Source organism: Leucoraja erinacea, chromosome 12, assembly GCF_028641065.1.
Source record: "Leucoraja erinacea ecotype New England chromosome 12, Leri_hhj_1, whole genome shotgun sequence".
In the NCBI taxonomy this organism is placed as follows: Eukaryota; Metazoa; Chordata; class Chondrichthyes; order Rajiformes; family Rajidae; genus Leucoraja; species Leucoraja erinaceus.
In genome coordinates, this window is record NC_073388.1 from 2,280,812 (window position 1) to 2,295,563 (window position 14,752).

The following is a 14,752-nucleotide window of genomic DNA, read 5'->3' on the forward strand; positions in this document are numbered from 1 at the left end:
CCCTCTGTGATACCTCCTACTTTTTTGCATCTTTCATTAATTTGTTCTATATCTTTACATCACCTCTATATCTCACGTTTCCCTTTACCCTGACACTCAGTCTGAAGGGTCTCGACCCGAAATTTCACCTATTCCCTTTCCCCAGAGATGCTGACTTACTCAAGCTGTTTGGATCTATCTTCGGTTTAAGCCAGCATCTCCCGCATTGTTCATTGTTAGCTGAGGGGAAGGTGACAACGAGGCATGCAAGCAGAAAAAATAATCAGGACTAATCTGAGAACAAGGGTTGGGGAGAGAAGAAGGGGGATGCAAGGGTTACTTGAAGTTAGATAAATCAATATCATACCCTGGGTTATATTCTGCAAAATATGAGGTGCTGTTCATCCAATTTACATAAGGGCCCACTCAAACAATGGTGGATAAACAGGACAGAAAGGTCGACGTAGAAAATAGGCGCACAAACTGGCTGGAGTAACTCAGCGGGTCAGCCAGCATCTCGAGAGAGAAGGAATGGGTGTCGTTTTGGGTCGAGAACTTTCTTGGAATGGGAGGGGGAGTTAAAGGGTTTAGAAACGGGAGATCACGTAGGTTTAGGCAGACAAGGCGGAAAGGGGGGACGTGTCTGTCAGTGAAAGGGGAAGCTGAGAGTCCGGCGGCGGTGGTCGAGCTGGAGACGGGCGGGAAAACGGCCACAAAATGGCGCCTGTCGGCTGCCGCGCGACGCGGCCAGCGAGCTCTCGAGCGCTCGGCCAATGAGCGGGCGGTTTACAGAGGGCGCGCGGTTTACAGAGGGCGCGCGGCGGTTGGGGGGCGGCGGTTTACAGAGGGCGCGCGGCGGTTGGGGGGCGGCGGTTTACAGAGGGCGCGCGGCGGTTTACAGAGGGCACGCGGCGGTTGGGGGGGGGGCGGCGGTTTACAGAGGGCGCGCGCGGTTGGGGGGCGGCGGTTGGGCGGCCGCTCGGCTTGGCGGGAGCGGGACAGGGACATGGGGACATCAGGCCTTCGCCTCTGGCGGCGGGTCCGGGTCTGATCCAAGCCGGGGCTTTCTTCCACTCTCACACTTCGGCCTGTGGGTAAGTTCACTTTTGTCAACTGTTGTACTCGGTCTCATTCCATGCTCGCTGTTCAATAAACAATTCCTCCACAGCAGGTGTTTATCCTCGGTGTAGCTCTCACTTTTGTCAACTGATGTTGCACTCGGTCTCATTCTATGCTCACTGTTTAATAAATAATCCCGTGACAAATTGTTCAACCTCGGTGAAGCTCTTATTTACCCCCCCACTTTTGTCAACTATGTTGTACTTGGTTTCTTTGAATGCTCACTGTTCAATAAATAATATATGTGACAACCCGTGTTTATCCTTGGTATAACTTTTATTTATCCCTCAGACTGTCATCAGCACATCTCCAGGCAGGTGATGATACAATCATTCCTTTTGGCATTGTGGTAAGTGCAGAGTTGAAAATGACTTGAAGCTGTCTGTTGTATTGCTGCTTAACACATGGAAGTCCCATCCTCTCTGTCCAATCCAAACGATTTCCCCCATCTTCCAAATTGTAACTTCATCTCTCTCTCTCTCTCTTGCACTCTACCTCTCTCCAAATTCACATTTATTTTTATTTTCTAAGAGCTGTGACCTGCAAGTCAAAGCATGGAATAGCACACAGGACTGTCTTTAACCAAGATCATTTGCAGGGCTGCCAACTCACACGCTTTGGGGATGAGAATCACACATTTGGCCAAATTCACGCGCACTCACGCTGATCACAAATTTCTCATGCTCTGTCGTGAGAAATTCCGTGATCAGCGAAAATGTAAAAACTCATATAAACTGCATGGGTCGCGGGTGTTGAGAGCAAGGGCTGAGGGAGGGATGGAAGCAGAAGCGGTGGCGGGGCACATGCAGGGAGCAGGGGCTGGCGAGTGTTTGCCGGCTGGCGAGTGTTTGCCGGCTGGCGAGTGTTTGCCGGCTGGTGAGTGTTTGCCGGGCTGGCGAGTGTTTGCTGGGCTGGCGAGTCACTTGCTGCAGCTCCAGTCATGGAACAGCCTCAGTGCAAGAGGCCCTGGGCGTCGGAAGCGTTGTGCCGCTGCCGTGAGAGTCTCTGCAGGGACAGAGACTCTCAAAGGGAGGGGGAGAGAGAGGGGGGAAGGAGACGGGGGGGAGAGGAGAGAGAGAGGAGAGGAGGAGAGAGAGGGGAGAGGAGAGAGAGAGAGGGGGTGAGGTAGATGGAGAGGGGGAGTGAGGTGGGAAGGGAGAGAGGGGGGAGAGAGAGGGAAGGGGGAGATGGAGAGAGAGGGGGTAGAGAGGGAGGAGGGGTAGGAGAGAAGGGGAGAGGGAGAGGGAAGAGAGAGGGGTGGTAAAAGAGAAGGGGAAGAGGGAGAGAGGAGGGGACGAGAGAAAACGGTGAAAGAGAGAGAGGGGAGCAAAGAGAAAGAGGTGAGAGACAGAAAAAAGAGAGGAGAGAGAGCAAGGGGGAGAGTGAGGTGGGAGGGAGAAATGGGGAGCGAGAGAGGGAGAGAGGAGGAGAGAGAGATAAGGGGAGAGCAGAGGAGATATAGAGGGAGGGAGAAGGAGAGGAGGAAGAGGAGAGAGAAGTAAGGGGGAGAGAGAGGAGGGATGGATGGGGGGAGGGAGAGGTTAGGGAAAGAGAGGGGGTGGGAGGGAGGGGAGAGGAGAGAGGAGATGAGAGGAGAGAGAGAGGGAGAGATAAGAGAGAGGGAATGGGACAGATAGAGGGTGAGAGGAGAGAGAGGGAGAGACAGACGGAGAGAGGGGGATAGAGAGGCAGTGCAGCCAACTCTCATGAATAGAGTGTGAGAATCATGCATTTTGCCAAATTCTCACATTGATCACAACTTTCTCACACTCGGTGAGTAATTCTGTGATCAACGAAAATTCAAAACTTATATCAACTGCATGGGCCACGGGTGTTGAAAGCAGAAGCAGCAGCGGGGACAGATGCGGATGGGGAGCGGGGCTGACAAGTGTTTTCCGGGCTGGCAAGTCGCTTGCTGCAGCTTCGGCCATGGAGCAGCCTCAGTGCAAGAGTCCCGGGCCGTCTGAGACGTCGGAGGCATTACGCCGCTGCCAAATTCGCCCAGGTGACCGGAATGGATCAGGTTGTGAATTTGTGGAGTTCTCTGCCACAGAAGGCAGTGCAGGCCAATTCACTTGATGTCTTCAAGAGAGAGTTACATTTAGTTCTTGGGGCTAACGAAATCAAGGGATATGGGGGAAAAAACAGTAAAAGGTACTGATTTTAGATGAATAGCCATGATCATATTGAATGGTAGTGCTGGCTCAAAGGGCCGAATGGCCTATTCATGCACCCATTTTCTATGTTTCTACGCTTGAGTATATGTCAATAAAACTCGATCACTTGATTTTGAAGCATTCATGCATGATGGAGGTATAATGTAGTCATAGAGTGATACAGTGTGAAAACAGGCCCTTTAGCGCAACTTGCCCACACCCGCCAAAATGTCCCAGCTACGCTACCTACCTTTTGGTCCAAACCTGTCCTATCCATGTAAGTCTAACTGTTTCTTAAATGTTTGGTAGTCCCTGCCTCAACTACCTCCTCAGGCAGCTTGTTGTGGGGTACTGATTGTGGATGATCAGCAATGATCACATAGAATGGCGGTGCTGGCTCGAGGGGCCAAATGGCCTGCTCCTGCACCTATTGTCTATTGTTCCATTCACCCACCACCCCTTGTGTGGAAAAAGTTACCCCTTAAAAAGTCTCCTCTTAAAAATTCTTAATTCAAAAAATATCGAAATCATACATCTACAATGCACTAAAACATGATTTTAATACATCAAATTTCAAAAAGTCCCTACCGTGGGAGGGGGGATACCCCCCTTTCACACCCTCCTCCCACTCGGTTGCTCCATTCCCTCACCGGGTACCCCCAAGGCGAGTGATCTGTGATTGCTCAGCCTCCCCACTTTCAAAAACGCTCCGCGGCTTCTGGTTCAGACGGAGAACACTGCCAGATGTGAGCGGGGAACTGAGGCCAGTTGTCCTTGATGTCTGGATCCCAATGCTCAGCGCTTCATGTTTCGGAGTTGGCTAATGTTATTGATTTGTAATTAGTTGACAAAACCTTAATTTATTAATCCGGAATTTCCAGGGGGATGGGATAAGTGTAATATTAAAATTACATACAAGGTGTCAGGTTGTCTGTCACAACATACAACCCCGATAACCCATCATTTCCTTCAGTTAAATATTGGGAAGGTGGCACTATTGTCATTTGCCACTCAACTATTATGTTTGTTTACCACACTGACTATTTCTAACCCCCCCCCCCCCCCCCCCCTCCCAATTTCTTTGACAGGTTGAATAAAAATGTCCCCAATCTCATTGTTTTATTAATTGAACATGTAGATGAACATCCTCAAGGAGTGTAATCAGATGGAAACTGATTAAGATGCGATATTTAAGAGCTTGTTCAAAGAAGGGGCATATTTTGGCTGATCACCAACGGTGATGAAATAAAATACAGGGCAGAGGTGCAGAACCTGGCGAACTGGTGCACACGTAACAACTTGTCACTAAACACCTCCAAGACCAAGGAGCTGATTATTGACTTCAGGAGGTCCCACAATGGAGAATACGCCCCAATCGCCATTTACGGGGAAAGTGTGGAGAGAGTGTCCAGCTTTAAGTTTCTGGGCACTCACATTTCAGAGGACCTCACATCGTCCACCAACAACGCTGCGCTGGTCAAGAAGGCACAGCAACGACTGTTCTTCCTGAGGACATTAAAAAAGACTGGTCTGCCCCAACAGCTGCTGACAACGTTCTACCGCTGCACCACAGATGCATATTAACGTATGGCATCTCTGTGTGGTATCTCAGCTGCACGGAGGCGGAGAGGAGAGCCCTGTAACGGACTGTTTGAACTACTTCCCTCCGGCAGACGTTACAAGGCCTTCTATGCCCGAACCTCCAGACTCAGAAACAGCTTTATTCCAAGAGCTATAGTGGCTCTGAACCGGCCCTGCTGAGTGCCCCCCACCCCCCATGAACTGTCTCCCTCGGATGGTCACGACACACAGCTTATTTATTTATTTTACTTTTCTTTTTCATCAGTTGGAGCTGCATACTAAATCTTGTTGCACTAACGTGCAATGACAATAAAATATATTATTATTATTATTATTATTAAAAGAGTGACAGAGATACGTGCAGGGGAATGTGTGAGGAGATTATTATTTTTCTTTAGTTTTTGCTTGAACCAGGACATCTGAAGATTCAAAGTTTAATATAGTCATTGTGCTGATACTGACCCCAACCAACCACGTAATGAATCCATTTCGGAGATTTTACTTTTATGATGCCATTTAAACTTCACTTGGATTTCAATCACTTCAATGTAAAAGTAATTGGGAATGGGGAGCATTGGAACAAAAATTTGCCCTCGCTACATATTAACTGTAATATAATAGTGTATGCATGTTGGTAGGTGCAATCAAAATAAAGATATTTTTATCATTGTTGTGTTATGAATACCACAGAAAATATTATGTACTCTCAAGATCACATTTAATAGAATAATATTGCTCAAATATATAGTTATTAGACTTTGCATTTTGGATAAGTCCCAGCTGAGAGGAAGACAGCTAAATACTGAAAATATTGCGAGTGAAAATGACTTCAGGGCAGTTTGTTCGGAAAATGAAAGAAATGGTAGCAGAATACTTATACAGCTGAGTAAGTATAATTTTATGGATGAGAAATTGTGTTCAACCAATTGATGACTTATTTGAGAAAGTAACTAGCATGTTAGATAACAAGGAAGCCAATGGATGTAGCAAATTTTGTTCTACATAATTTGGTCTGTGAAGTGCCCCATAAAAGATTAACGCATTGGATAAGCACCTGTGGACTTGAACATAATAGGTTAAGTCCAGGGGGTCAGATATGGGGCTTTATGTGTGGGCCAGATATATTGTCAGTGCAGAATGGCTGGGAGCAAGGCCAAGTGTGCATCCATAGTCAAGGTCTGGAATAGTACTAGGTGTGCAGTCAAAGCTGGGACCAGGGGAGTGTTCAGCACTGGGAACCTAAGCAGGTAAGCAGCTATGATCAGGGTAAAAATGGGGGGCCAGGTGGACTCGGTCAGGAATGAGAGAAGGTATGCAACTGGAGTCAGGGTCAGGAGTAGCACCAGGTGTGCAGTGAGACCCAGGTTGGTTAACATGTGTCTGATTATAATTTGATTTCCATACATGACTATACTAAGGTCATTCATGTGCTGCACATGTTGATGAGAGCCTGGGCTCTACAGTGGAATGTAATTAGGAATGCAATTTAGTCTAACCTTATTCATAGCGAATCCGATTTAAAGCATATATATTGCATTCAAGTGTAAGTTAAAAGACTCGCTACAGTATGCACCATATTGCACAATTTCAAGTTGAAAAATGCAAATGTTCCATACCAATAGGAAGGGGGGGGAAACCCTCCTCCCACACCACCCTCCCCCCCCCCCCCCCCCCCCCCCCTCCTGTCTCTACGCTCCCTCGGGCTTTGTCTCTCGCAATTTCTCACTCCCAAGTTTCTCCCAATTTAGGCAGCCCTGCCTTTGAGACAGCATAGTCAGGTTCTGCCAGAGATCAATGAGTTGTGAAGTTCTGCAGGAAGCTCCAGGCATTGTCATATCTCAGCACCAATGAGTACAACATTTCTGGAGGAATTCAACAGGGCAAACACATGGAGTTGAAATTAAATTACCTTTGATATTTGTTCGCATCGTTTGTGAGTTTACATTGAAATGTAGATCTGCTTGGAATGTGTATCTTGGTGTGACATGGTACGCACTGGCTAGGAAGGGTTTCAGATGGTCTCAGTACAGTGCCCGGATTGCCTCACTGTCAGATTCAGCACCACATCACTCGGAAGTTTGGCCATTGATATTTTTTATTTGGTTTTTGTCTGTTCAACCCTGCTGCTCTTGTGGTAAGTTTCATCTTGGTTTCATGGTTGATGAGAGCAGTGCTCTTCAACCTGGGAGGTACCACCCACCAGTGGTGGATTTAAGCTTTCAGGTGGGCGGCATAATAATTACATGCTGTATTAAAAACATCCAAATATATATAAACTCAAATCTGTGAGAAAATGTATGCGGAAAGAAAAAGTTGCTATCATTTTAGAGAAAAGTATTTGAATTATGTATTTTTAAACTGTTATGCTGCATTTGCATTAATTTTTAACTATGTAAAATATTGTAATGTTTAACCGTCACCAACCTCCCCCCCCTGGGAGCCGGGCTGGAGCTGGCGCTGAGCCCCCTACGCGCTGGCTGCGAGCCCGGCCGCCTCCGGACAGGGACAGCCCAGCGGTGGAACGGCGGCGCGGAGATCCACGTCTGCTCTGGGGCTGTTGGTTGCCCCGGCTGGGCGGTGCTGCTTCTCCACGCTGGCTGCACCAACTGAGGCCGGAGCTCCGGGTCTGTGGAGAATTGCACTTTCCCTCCCCGCTGCTGCTCTGGCAGAGGGGCCAAACGACAACCACTGGAAAAGGCGAGAGGAGCAGCGGACGGTCACCGGCCCGCCGAGGTCGCTCTGTGACCTGTGAAGATGCCGAAGGATTTGGGTCCCACTCACTGTAGGGGAGAGAAGGTGCGATTCTCCACATGCCCGGAGCACCGGCCTCAGTCGGTGCAGCGATGGAAATCGCTGAGCAGCCGTTCCCACAAAGGAGTGGCAGTCATTGGGATAGATGGCAGGAGAGAGTAGGCAGGGCTGGGGAATGGGAGAGAGGCTTTCTTCTCCACGCTGGCTGCAAGTCCGGGGCTGCCACTGGACAGGGATCGGCACGTCCGGCCGCCCTTCTGCATGGACCAGTGGAGAAAGGGAGAACTAGTGTCGCTAACTCTAGTAGCAATTCAACAGCGGTTGCAGCACGAGAGACCCGGTTCGATCCAATATTGTTCTCCAGTGACCTATGACCTGGGCATGCGCAGTCGGAATACCAAACTCGCTTATATGAGTATTGAACATACATAAAACGTTTTCATTCAATGCGCCACTATATTGGTTCATCGGTGCACATGTAAGTATGCAGGGATTTGGGTACTTGGGAAATGGCAAGTGGGTGCCTGTGAGAATGGGCTGATGACATCACTTTGCAAGCTGCTGGACCTGGCTCCACTGAGTCTGGAACTTTGCAGAAGTTTCAGGAAGCTTCTGCACCTGTGACCTACTGGTTGCCACAAAGTCTGGGCTTTTGCAGGAGTTACAGAACACTGATGCTTAGTACATGCTTGTGATTGGTCCCTTCTCCGTGGATTGTCACCTTATTGTGTGGTGGAGAAGCTTGTGTGGACCTGAGATCCTGAGAGCGATGCCGTCTGTAACTATGCTCCTGGTAGGGCCACCCATGGCGGTAAGATCGAGGGGGAGGTCTCTGACAAAGAGCAATCCAACCAAGACCTCAACGGTGGAACAGGCGGAGGACGATGGATGACCTTAGTGGAACGTTATAACGGCTGGGAAGGCGGATGAAGCCTGCAGCAGAAAAGGGTCTCCGGTCGTCTAGGACTCCATGCAACTGGATCCTGACCTAAATCTGTCAAGGACCGTGGGGTGACTGGGTGTCTCCCCACATTAAATAAAGTCACGCACAGGCGTCCTCCATATAGGGAATAGCACCCTGGAGACACCGATGGTCAGCCACGACTGAAAGGGACCTAAGAAGAAGATTGGTCCAGAAAGGTGGCCTGAACCTGGTAGTTTCCTATTGCCCTAAAGATGTTTCTACTTTGTTTCTGTGTCTCCCCACCATCGCCCATGATTGTTTCCCTTCAATGGTATGTTTCTATTTGTAATTACTGTGTAATTCTCTATGTTTGTACTTTGTTGCTATGTATGAAGATGTTTGCAGGTACTGTTATATGATTGGTCGAAGGAGTTGTCCATGTATCTTCTATCTGGTATCGGTGATTGGGTTTGTAGGGGTTGCTCCCCCCCCGTGTTGTCACCAAACAGAGAAACTGTCTGAAAATCACTGAAAGAGACCTTCGCTTATTCCTTACGAAAATCAAACCCGATATCCAACATTTAGTTTCTCACCTTCATGGATCTCATTAAATTAAAGGTATTTTCAATTAATTGTATTGTTTTTTTAGAGCAAGGGGGTCCGGTTGGGTCACGTCCCCTCAACGGGGGAAGGGGGGAGAGAGGGGTGAGGGGGTGGAAGGGAGGTGGAGGGGAGGGGGTTGCTGTGCAGGGAGGGCAGTGGGGGAGAGAGGGGGGTTTGAGGGGAGGAGGGCAGAGGGGGAGAGAGAGGAAGGAGTAGAGGGGGTGGAGGGAGAGAGGAGGGGGAGTGAGAGGAAGGGAGAGGGGGTGGAGGTGGGAGCAGAGGGAGTGGAGGGGGGAAGCAGGGAGGGGGGCAGAAGGGGTAGAGGGGGAGGGAGAGAGAGGAAGGTGAGAGGCGAGGTAGAGGTGATGGGAGGGGGTGAGGGAGTGGAGGGGGAGGTAGGAGACAGACAAACTGGGACATATTCGAACACCAGGATCTGGAAACTCACAGAATCGGTGCTGGACTATATCAAGTTCTGCATCGGAAATGTGACTGTAGACAAAAACATACGGGTTTTCCCAAACCAGAAACCCTGGATGTCCAGCCAGGTCCGCACACTCCTCAGAGCCCGCGATGCTGCCTTCAGGTCAGGTGACAGAGCTCTGTACAGGGCTGCTCGAGCCGATCTGAAAAGTGGTATTAAAAAAGCCAAGGCGGACCATAAGGAGCATAGAGTCCCACTTGTCCAGCAATAATACACGGGAGGTATGGCGGGGCATACAGGACATTACCAACTACAGAGGCTGTGCCACAAAGTCAGAAGACCTGAGTGCACCGCTGGCAGAAAAGCTAAATGGCTTCTTCTCCCGCTTTGAAACATCACAACAGCAGCACTCACCTGCTACAGCCCTGTTCCCACCCTCACCTGGCTCCTGTACTACCCCACTCACTGTCAGGGAGCACGATGTCAGACGGGTGCTCCTGGCAGTGAACCCCAAGAAGGCTACCAGCCCAGATGGAGTACCTGGTAAGGTGCTCAAAGCGTGCGCCCACCAGCTCACTGCCATCTTCACCAGAATTTTCAACCTCTCCCTGGACCAGGCAGTTATTCCGTCCTGCCTAAAATCAGCCACAATCGTCCCTGTGCCGAAGAAGTCTCCCATCACCAGCCTTAATGACTACCGTCCTGTGGCCCTCACTCCGGTAATCACGAAGTGCTTCGAGAGATTGGTCCTCCAGCACATCAAGGACTATCTACCACCAGACTTCGACCCCCACCAATTCGCCTATCGCCAAAACAGATCCACAGAAGACGCCATTACCGTAGCTCTCCACTCTGTGCTGAGCCATCTGGAGCAGGGGCAGAGCTACGTCCGGATGCTCTTTGTGGATTTTAGTTCAGCCTTTAATGCAATCATTCCGGACATTCTCATTGGTAAACTGGTCACTCTCGGCCTCCCCACTCTCACATGTGCCTGGATAAAGGATTTCCTCACCAACCGGCCCCAGACTGTGAGACTCGGCCCCCACCTCTCCTCCACTCGCAGGTTGAGTACCGGTTCCCCACAGGGCTGTGTGCTAAGCCCCCTCTTATACTGTCTCTACACCTACGACTGTAGTCCGGCCCACAACAACAACCGCATCGTCAACTTTGCTGACGACACTACTGTGGTCGGACTTATATCAAAGGGAGACGAGGCAGCCTACAGAGAGGAAGTCCTGAAGTTGACAACCTGGTGCTCAGAAAACAATCTGGCTCTGAACACCAGGAAAACAAAAGAGCTCATTGTCGACTTCAGGAGGCACAGCACCGACTTAGCCCCCCTACACATCAACGGCGAGTGTGTGGAGAGGGTCAACACCTTCCAGTTTCTCGGCGTCCATATCGCTGCTGATATCTCCTGGACGGGCAACACGACAGCGGTCATCAAGAAGGCTCAGCAGCGGCTGCACTTCCTGAGGGTCCTCAGGAAGCACAACCTGGACTCTAACCTGCTGCTGACCTTCTACCGCTCGTCCATCGAGAGCCTGCTGACATACTGCATTACAGCATGGTATGGCAGCTGCACCATGGCAGACAGGGAGAGGCTTCAGAGGGTAACTAGGACAGCGCAGAGGATCATTGGCTGCCCTCTCCCCTCCCTGATGGACATCTACACCTCCCGCTGCCTTAGCAGGGCAAAGAAGATCATCAAAGACAGCTCCCATCCTGCGTTTGGACTGTTCGACCTGCTGCCCTCTGGAAGGCGCTATAGGTGCATCAAATCCAGGACAAGTAGACTCAGGAATAGTTGCTTTCCGAGAATTATAACTACTATTAATTCTAATTCACACATGCACTGATTTCACTGCCCAACACCACGGACTTCCATCTGTATATATGTATATATGTATGTAGCGCCGCAGAAATTGTGCACCTATTCCCCCCCCCCCCTTCTCCCTTCTGTTTTTTGTTTTTTCTGTTTCTTGTTTTTTGTGCTAAATTGTATGTATGCACTGAGTACGAGCAGCTTTCGCTTTCACTGTACATGTATAGTGACAATAAATGGCATATCAGGAGCGGGGAAAAAAAAGGAGGGAGCAGAGGGGGGAGAGGAGAAGGGGAGCCGGGTGAGCGAGCGGGCTGCAAAAAGCGGAGAGAGCTCGGGGAGAGAGAGAGAGAGAGAGAGCTCTAGTACAGGGCCTGACTTGTACAAAGCTCTCGGCTTCTCTCGGGAAACCCGAGTCGAGGAGTGAGTGTACTGCACGTTGCTCTGGTCGGGGCAGGGCACTGTGTTGCGGACGGCCAGCCAAGTGCGAGTGGACTGTGAGTCGGGAGGCGACAAAATCCAGAGCCCGGGGGTCAGGGGAAGGGCGACTGGGCCTCGGATGGGGCGGCGCGCTGCGGACGGCAGGCCGGTCGAATGAGTGCGAGAGGAGCCATTATGACATCATCCAACTCGTTAGATTTTAAAAAGATGTCAAATTGGTGAATAATTTTAGTAAAAAACTCGGGAAATAATAAATCACATTTTCAGATGAGGGGATTTTTGAGATCATGAGATAAATCTCTACCGGAATATGTTAAAATTTCACCGTTTTCGCGTAGGGTTTATTGAGGAGATATGAATCAGATAAAAAGTTCACGCAAGCGAGTAAGCAAAACTACAACCAAACATCCAAGATCAGAGTTTTATATCGTAACTAACCAAGGGGGGGACCGTCGGGTCCCATACACTCCTCAACGCGGTTGCGGGGCGGTGGCCCTGCGACGTCTCACACACTAACTACCCCCCACACACACAGGGGGAGATAGAGGGGAGCGGTGGGGTGGAGGTAGGGCAGAGGGGGGGAGAGGAAAGAGGGGGAGAGGGGGAGGAAACAGGGGGACAGAGGGGAGGGGGGGAGGTGGAGGGGGGGGGAGGTGAGGAGGGGGGGGGGGGGCGGTGGGGGGGGGGGAAGGGGAGATAGAGGAGGGGGAGAGGGTGAGAGAGGCGGTGTAGGGGGGCGAAGGAGGGGAGAGGGGAGAGAGAGAGGAGGGGGGACAGAGAGGGTGGGAAGGGGGGAGAGAGAGGGGGGGGGAAAGGGGGAGGGTGGAGAGAGAGGAGGGGGGTAGGGGTGGGGAGATAGAGGAGAGGGGTGGAAATAATAATAATAATAATAATTTTATTATATAGCACTTTTCAACAAAACCAGTATTTGAACCAAAGTGCTTTACAGAGATTGATTAAATTAATTGAACAGATCAATGCAATAAATCCATACAAATCAAAAAAAGAGAAAAAAGAGAAAAAGAAAAAAGACACAGAAACAGTACACTATAGAAATCAACATGAAACGTCCCCCCACAGCAGAATTCACTGTGAGGGAAGGCACCAAAAATATCCAGTTCTCCCCCTCATAGTCCACCCGAGGTCGGGGCCTATATCTGGCCTCCTCAGCCAGCCCGGTATCTTCAGGCCCTCCTGCCGTGAAGCTGGACCATCGGCGTCGGTGAACGTCCATCAGCGGCCAGGACTGAAGCGGCCGCTTCCCCCCCGAAGACTGCAACGACCAAAGTTCACAGGCCGCGCCGGCCGAACCCCCGACACTGGCGATCTCGGATCCCAGGCTCCGTGGTGCTGTCGACGGTCCCAGTGCCCCGGAGATTACCGCAAGGCGACCCGGTAAGGCATCGCCCGCTCCTTGTAGATGTCCCAGCATCTACACCGCCGTCGAAGCTGCAGTCCCCGCAGGAAACGCCGCTCCAGCGCTGCTCCAGTTTGACTAGGCCGCACAGAGAGAACGAAGATGCGGTTCGGAGAAAAACCGCATCTCCGACCAGGTAGGACTGGGGTTAAAATAGTTTCCCCCTTCCCCTCCCCCACCCACCACATAAAAGAAGTCCTCCAATAAACATTTCATACGAACAGGACTAAAAATAAAAATAAAAAAGGGTGAAAGGACGGACAGCAGGAGGAGCGGCCATACACAACGGTGCATCACCCCCGCTGTCCGCCATCTTGAATGGAAGTAGGTAAAGAGGGAGAGAGTAGAGAAGGGGGAAGGGGAGGGGGTTAGTGGGGAGGGGGGCAGAGGGGAGAGGGAGAGGGGATGGAAGGGGGAAGAGAGTAAAGGAGGGGGGAAGAGTGGCGAGAGAGGAGGGGGTGAGGGAGGAGGGGGGGGAGTAGAGGTGGAGGGCAGAGAGAGGAGGGTGGGAAGGGGAAGAGAGAGGAGGGGGAAAAGAGGGAGAAGGGGGGAGAGAGGGGAGGTGGAGAGAGGAGGGGGAGAGAGGGGAGGTGGAGAGAGGAGGGGGAGAGAGAGGAGGAGGTAGGGGTGGGAGAGACGAGGGGGGTAGTGATGGGAGGGGAGTGGGGAAAAGGGGGAGAGAGTAGAGGGGGGAGATGGGGGCAAGGAAGAGGTGGCGGTGCGATGAGGGGCAGAGGGGAGAGGGGAGAGAGAGGACGAGGACGGGAGGGTGGGAGGGGGGAGAGGGAGGGAGGAAGGGTAGAGGGGAGAGAAGAGGGGCGGAGAGGAGGAGGGGAGCAAGGCGAGCGAGCGGGCTGCGAAAAGCGGAGTGAGCCCGGGGAGAGAGAGAGAGCTCTAGTAAAGGGCCCGACTCTAGTACAAAGCTGTTTAAGAGGGAACTGCAGATGCTGGAGAATCGAAGGTTACACAAAAAAGCTGGAGAAACTCAGCGGGTGCAGCAGCATCTATGGAGCGAAGGAAATAGGCAAAGTTTCGGGCCGAAACCCTTCTTCAGACTGATCGGGGGCGGGGGTGGGTGGGGACAAGAAAGGGAAAAGGAGGAGTAGCCCGAAGGCTGGGGGATGGGAGGAGACAGCAGGGGGGCTGAGGGAGGGTAGGAGACAGCAAGGACTAACAAAATTGGGAGAATTCGATGTTCATGCCCCCCGGGGTGCAGACTCCCCAAACGGAATATGAGGTGCTGTTCCTCCAATTTCCGGTGCTGAACTAACAAAATTGGGAGAATTCGATTCCAGCACCGGAAATTGGAGGAACAGCACCTCATATTCCGTTTGGGGAGTCTGCACCCCGGGGGCATGAACATCGAATTCTCCCAATTTTGTTAGTCCTTGCTGTCTCCTACCCTCCCTCAGCCCCCCTGCTGTCTCCTCCCATCCCCCAGCCTTCGGGCTACTCCTCCTTTTCCCTTTCTTGTCCCCACCCACCCCCGCCCCCGATCAGTCTGAAGAAGGGTTTGGCCCAAAACGTTGCCTATTTCCTTCGCTCCATAGAT

The 14,752-nt window shown here is 51.2% G+C and overlaps 1 long non-coding RNA gene across 1 annotated transcript; it reads left to right on the forward strand.

Annotated features, from left to right (window-relative positions):
- Nucleotides 1-914: 914 nt before the first annotated feature.
- Nucleotides 915-6,453, forward strand: LOC129701992 (uncharacterized). Its single transcript, XR_008724306.1, has 3 exons — nt 915-1,073; nt 1,390-1,447; nt 4,343-6,453. It is a non-coding gene; the product is annotated as an uncharacterized LOC129701992 (long non-coding RNA).
- The last annotated feature ends 8,299 nt before the right edge of the window (nt 6,454-14,752 follow it).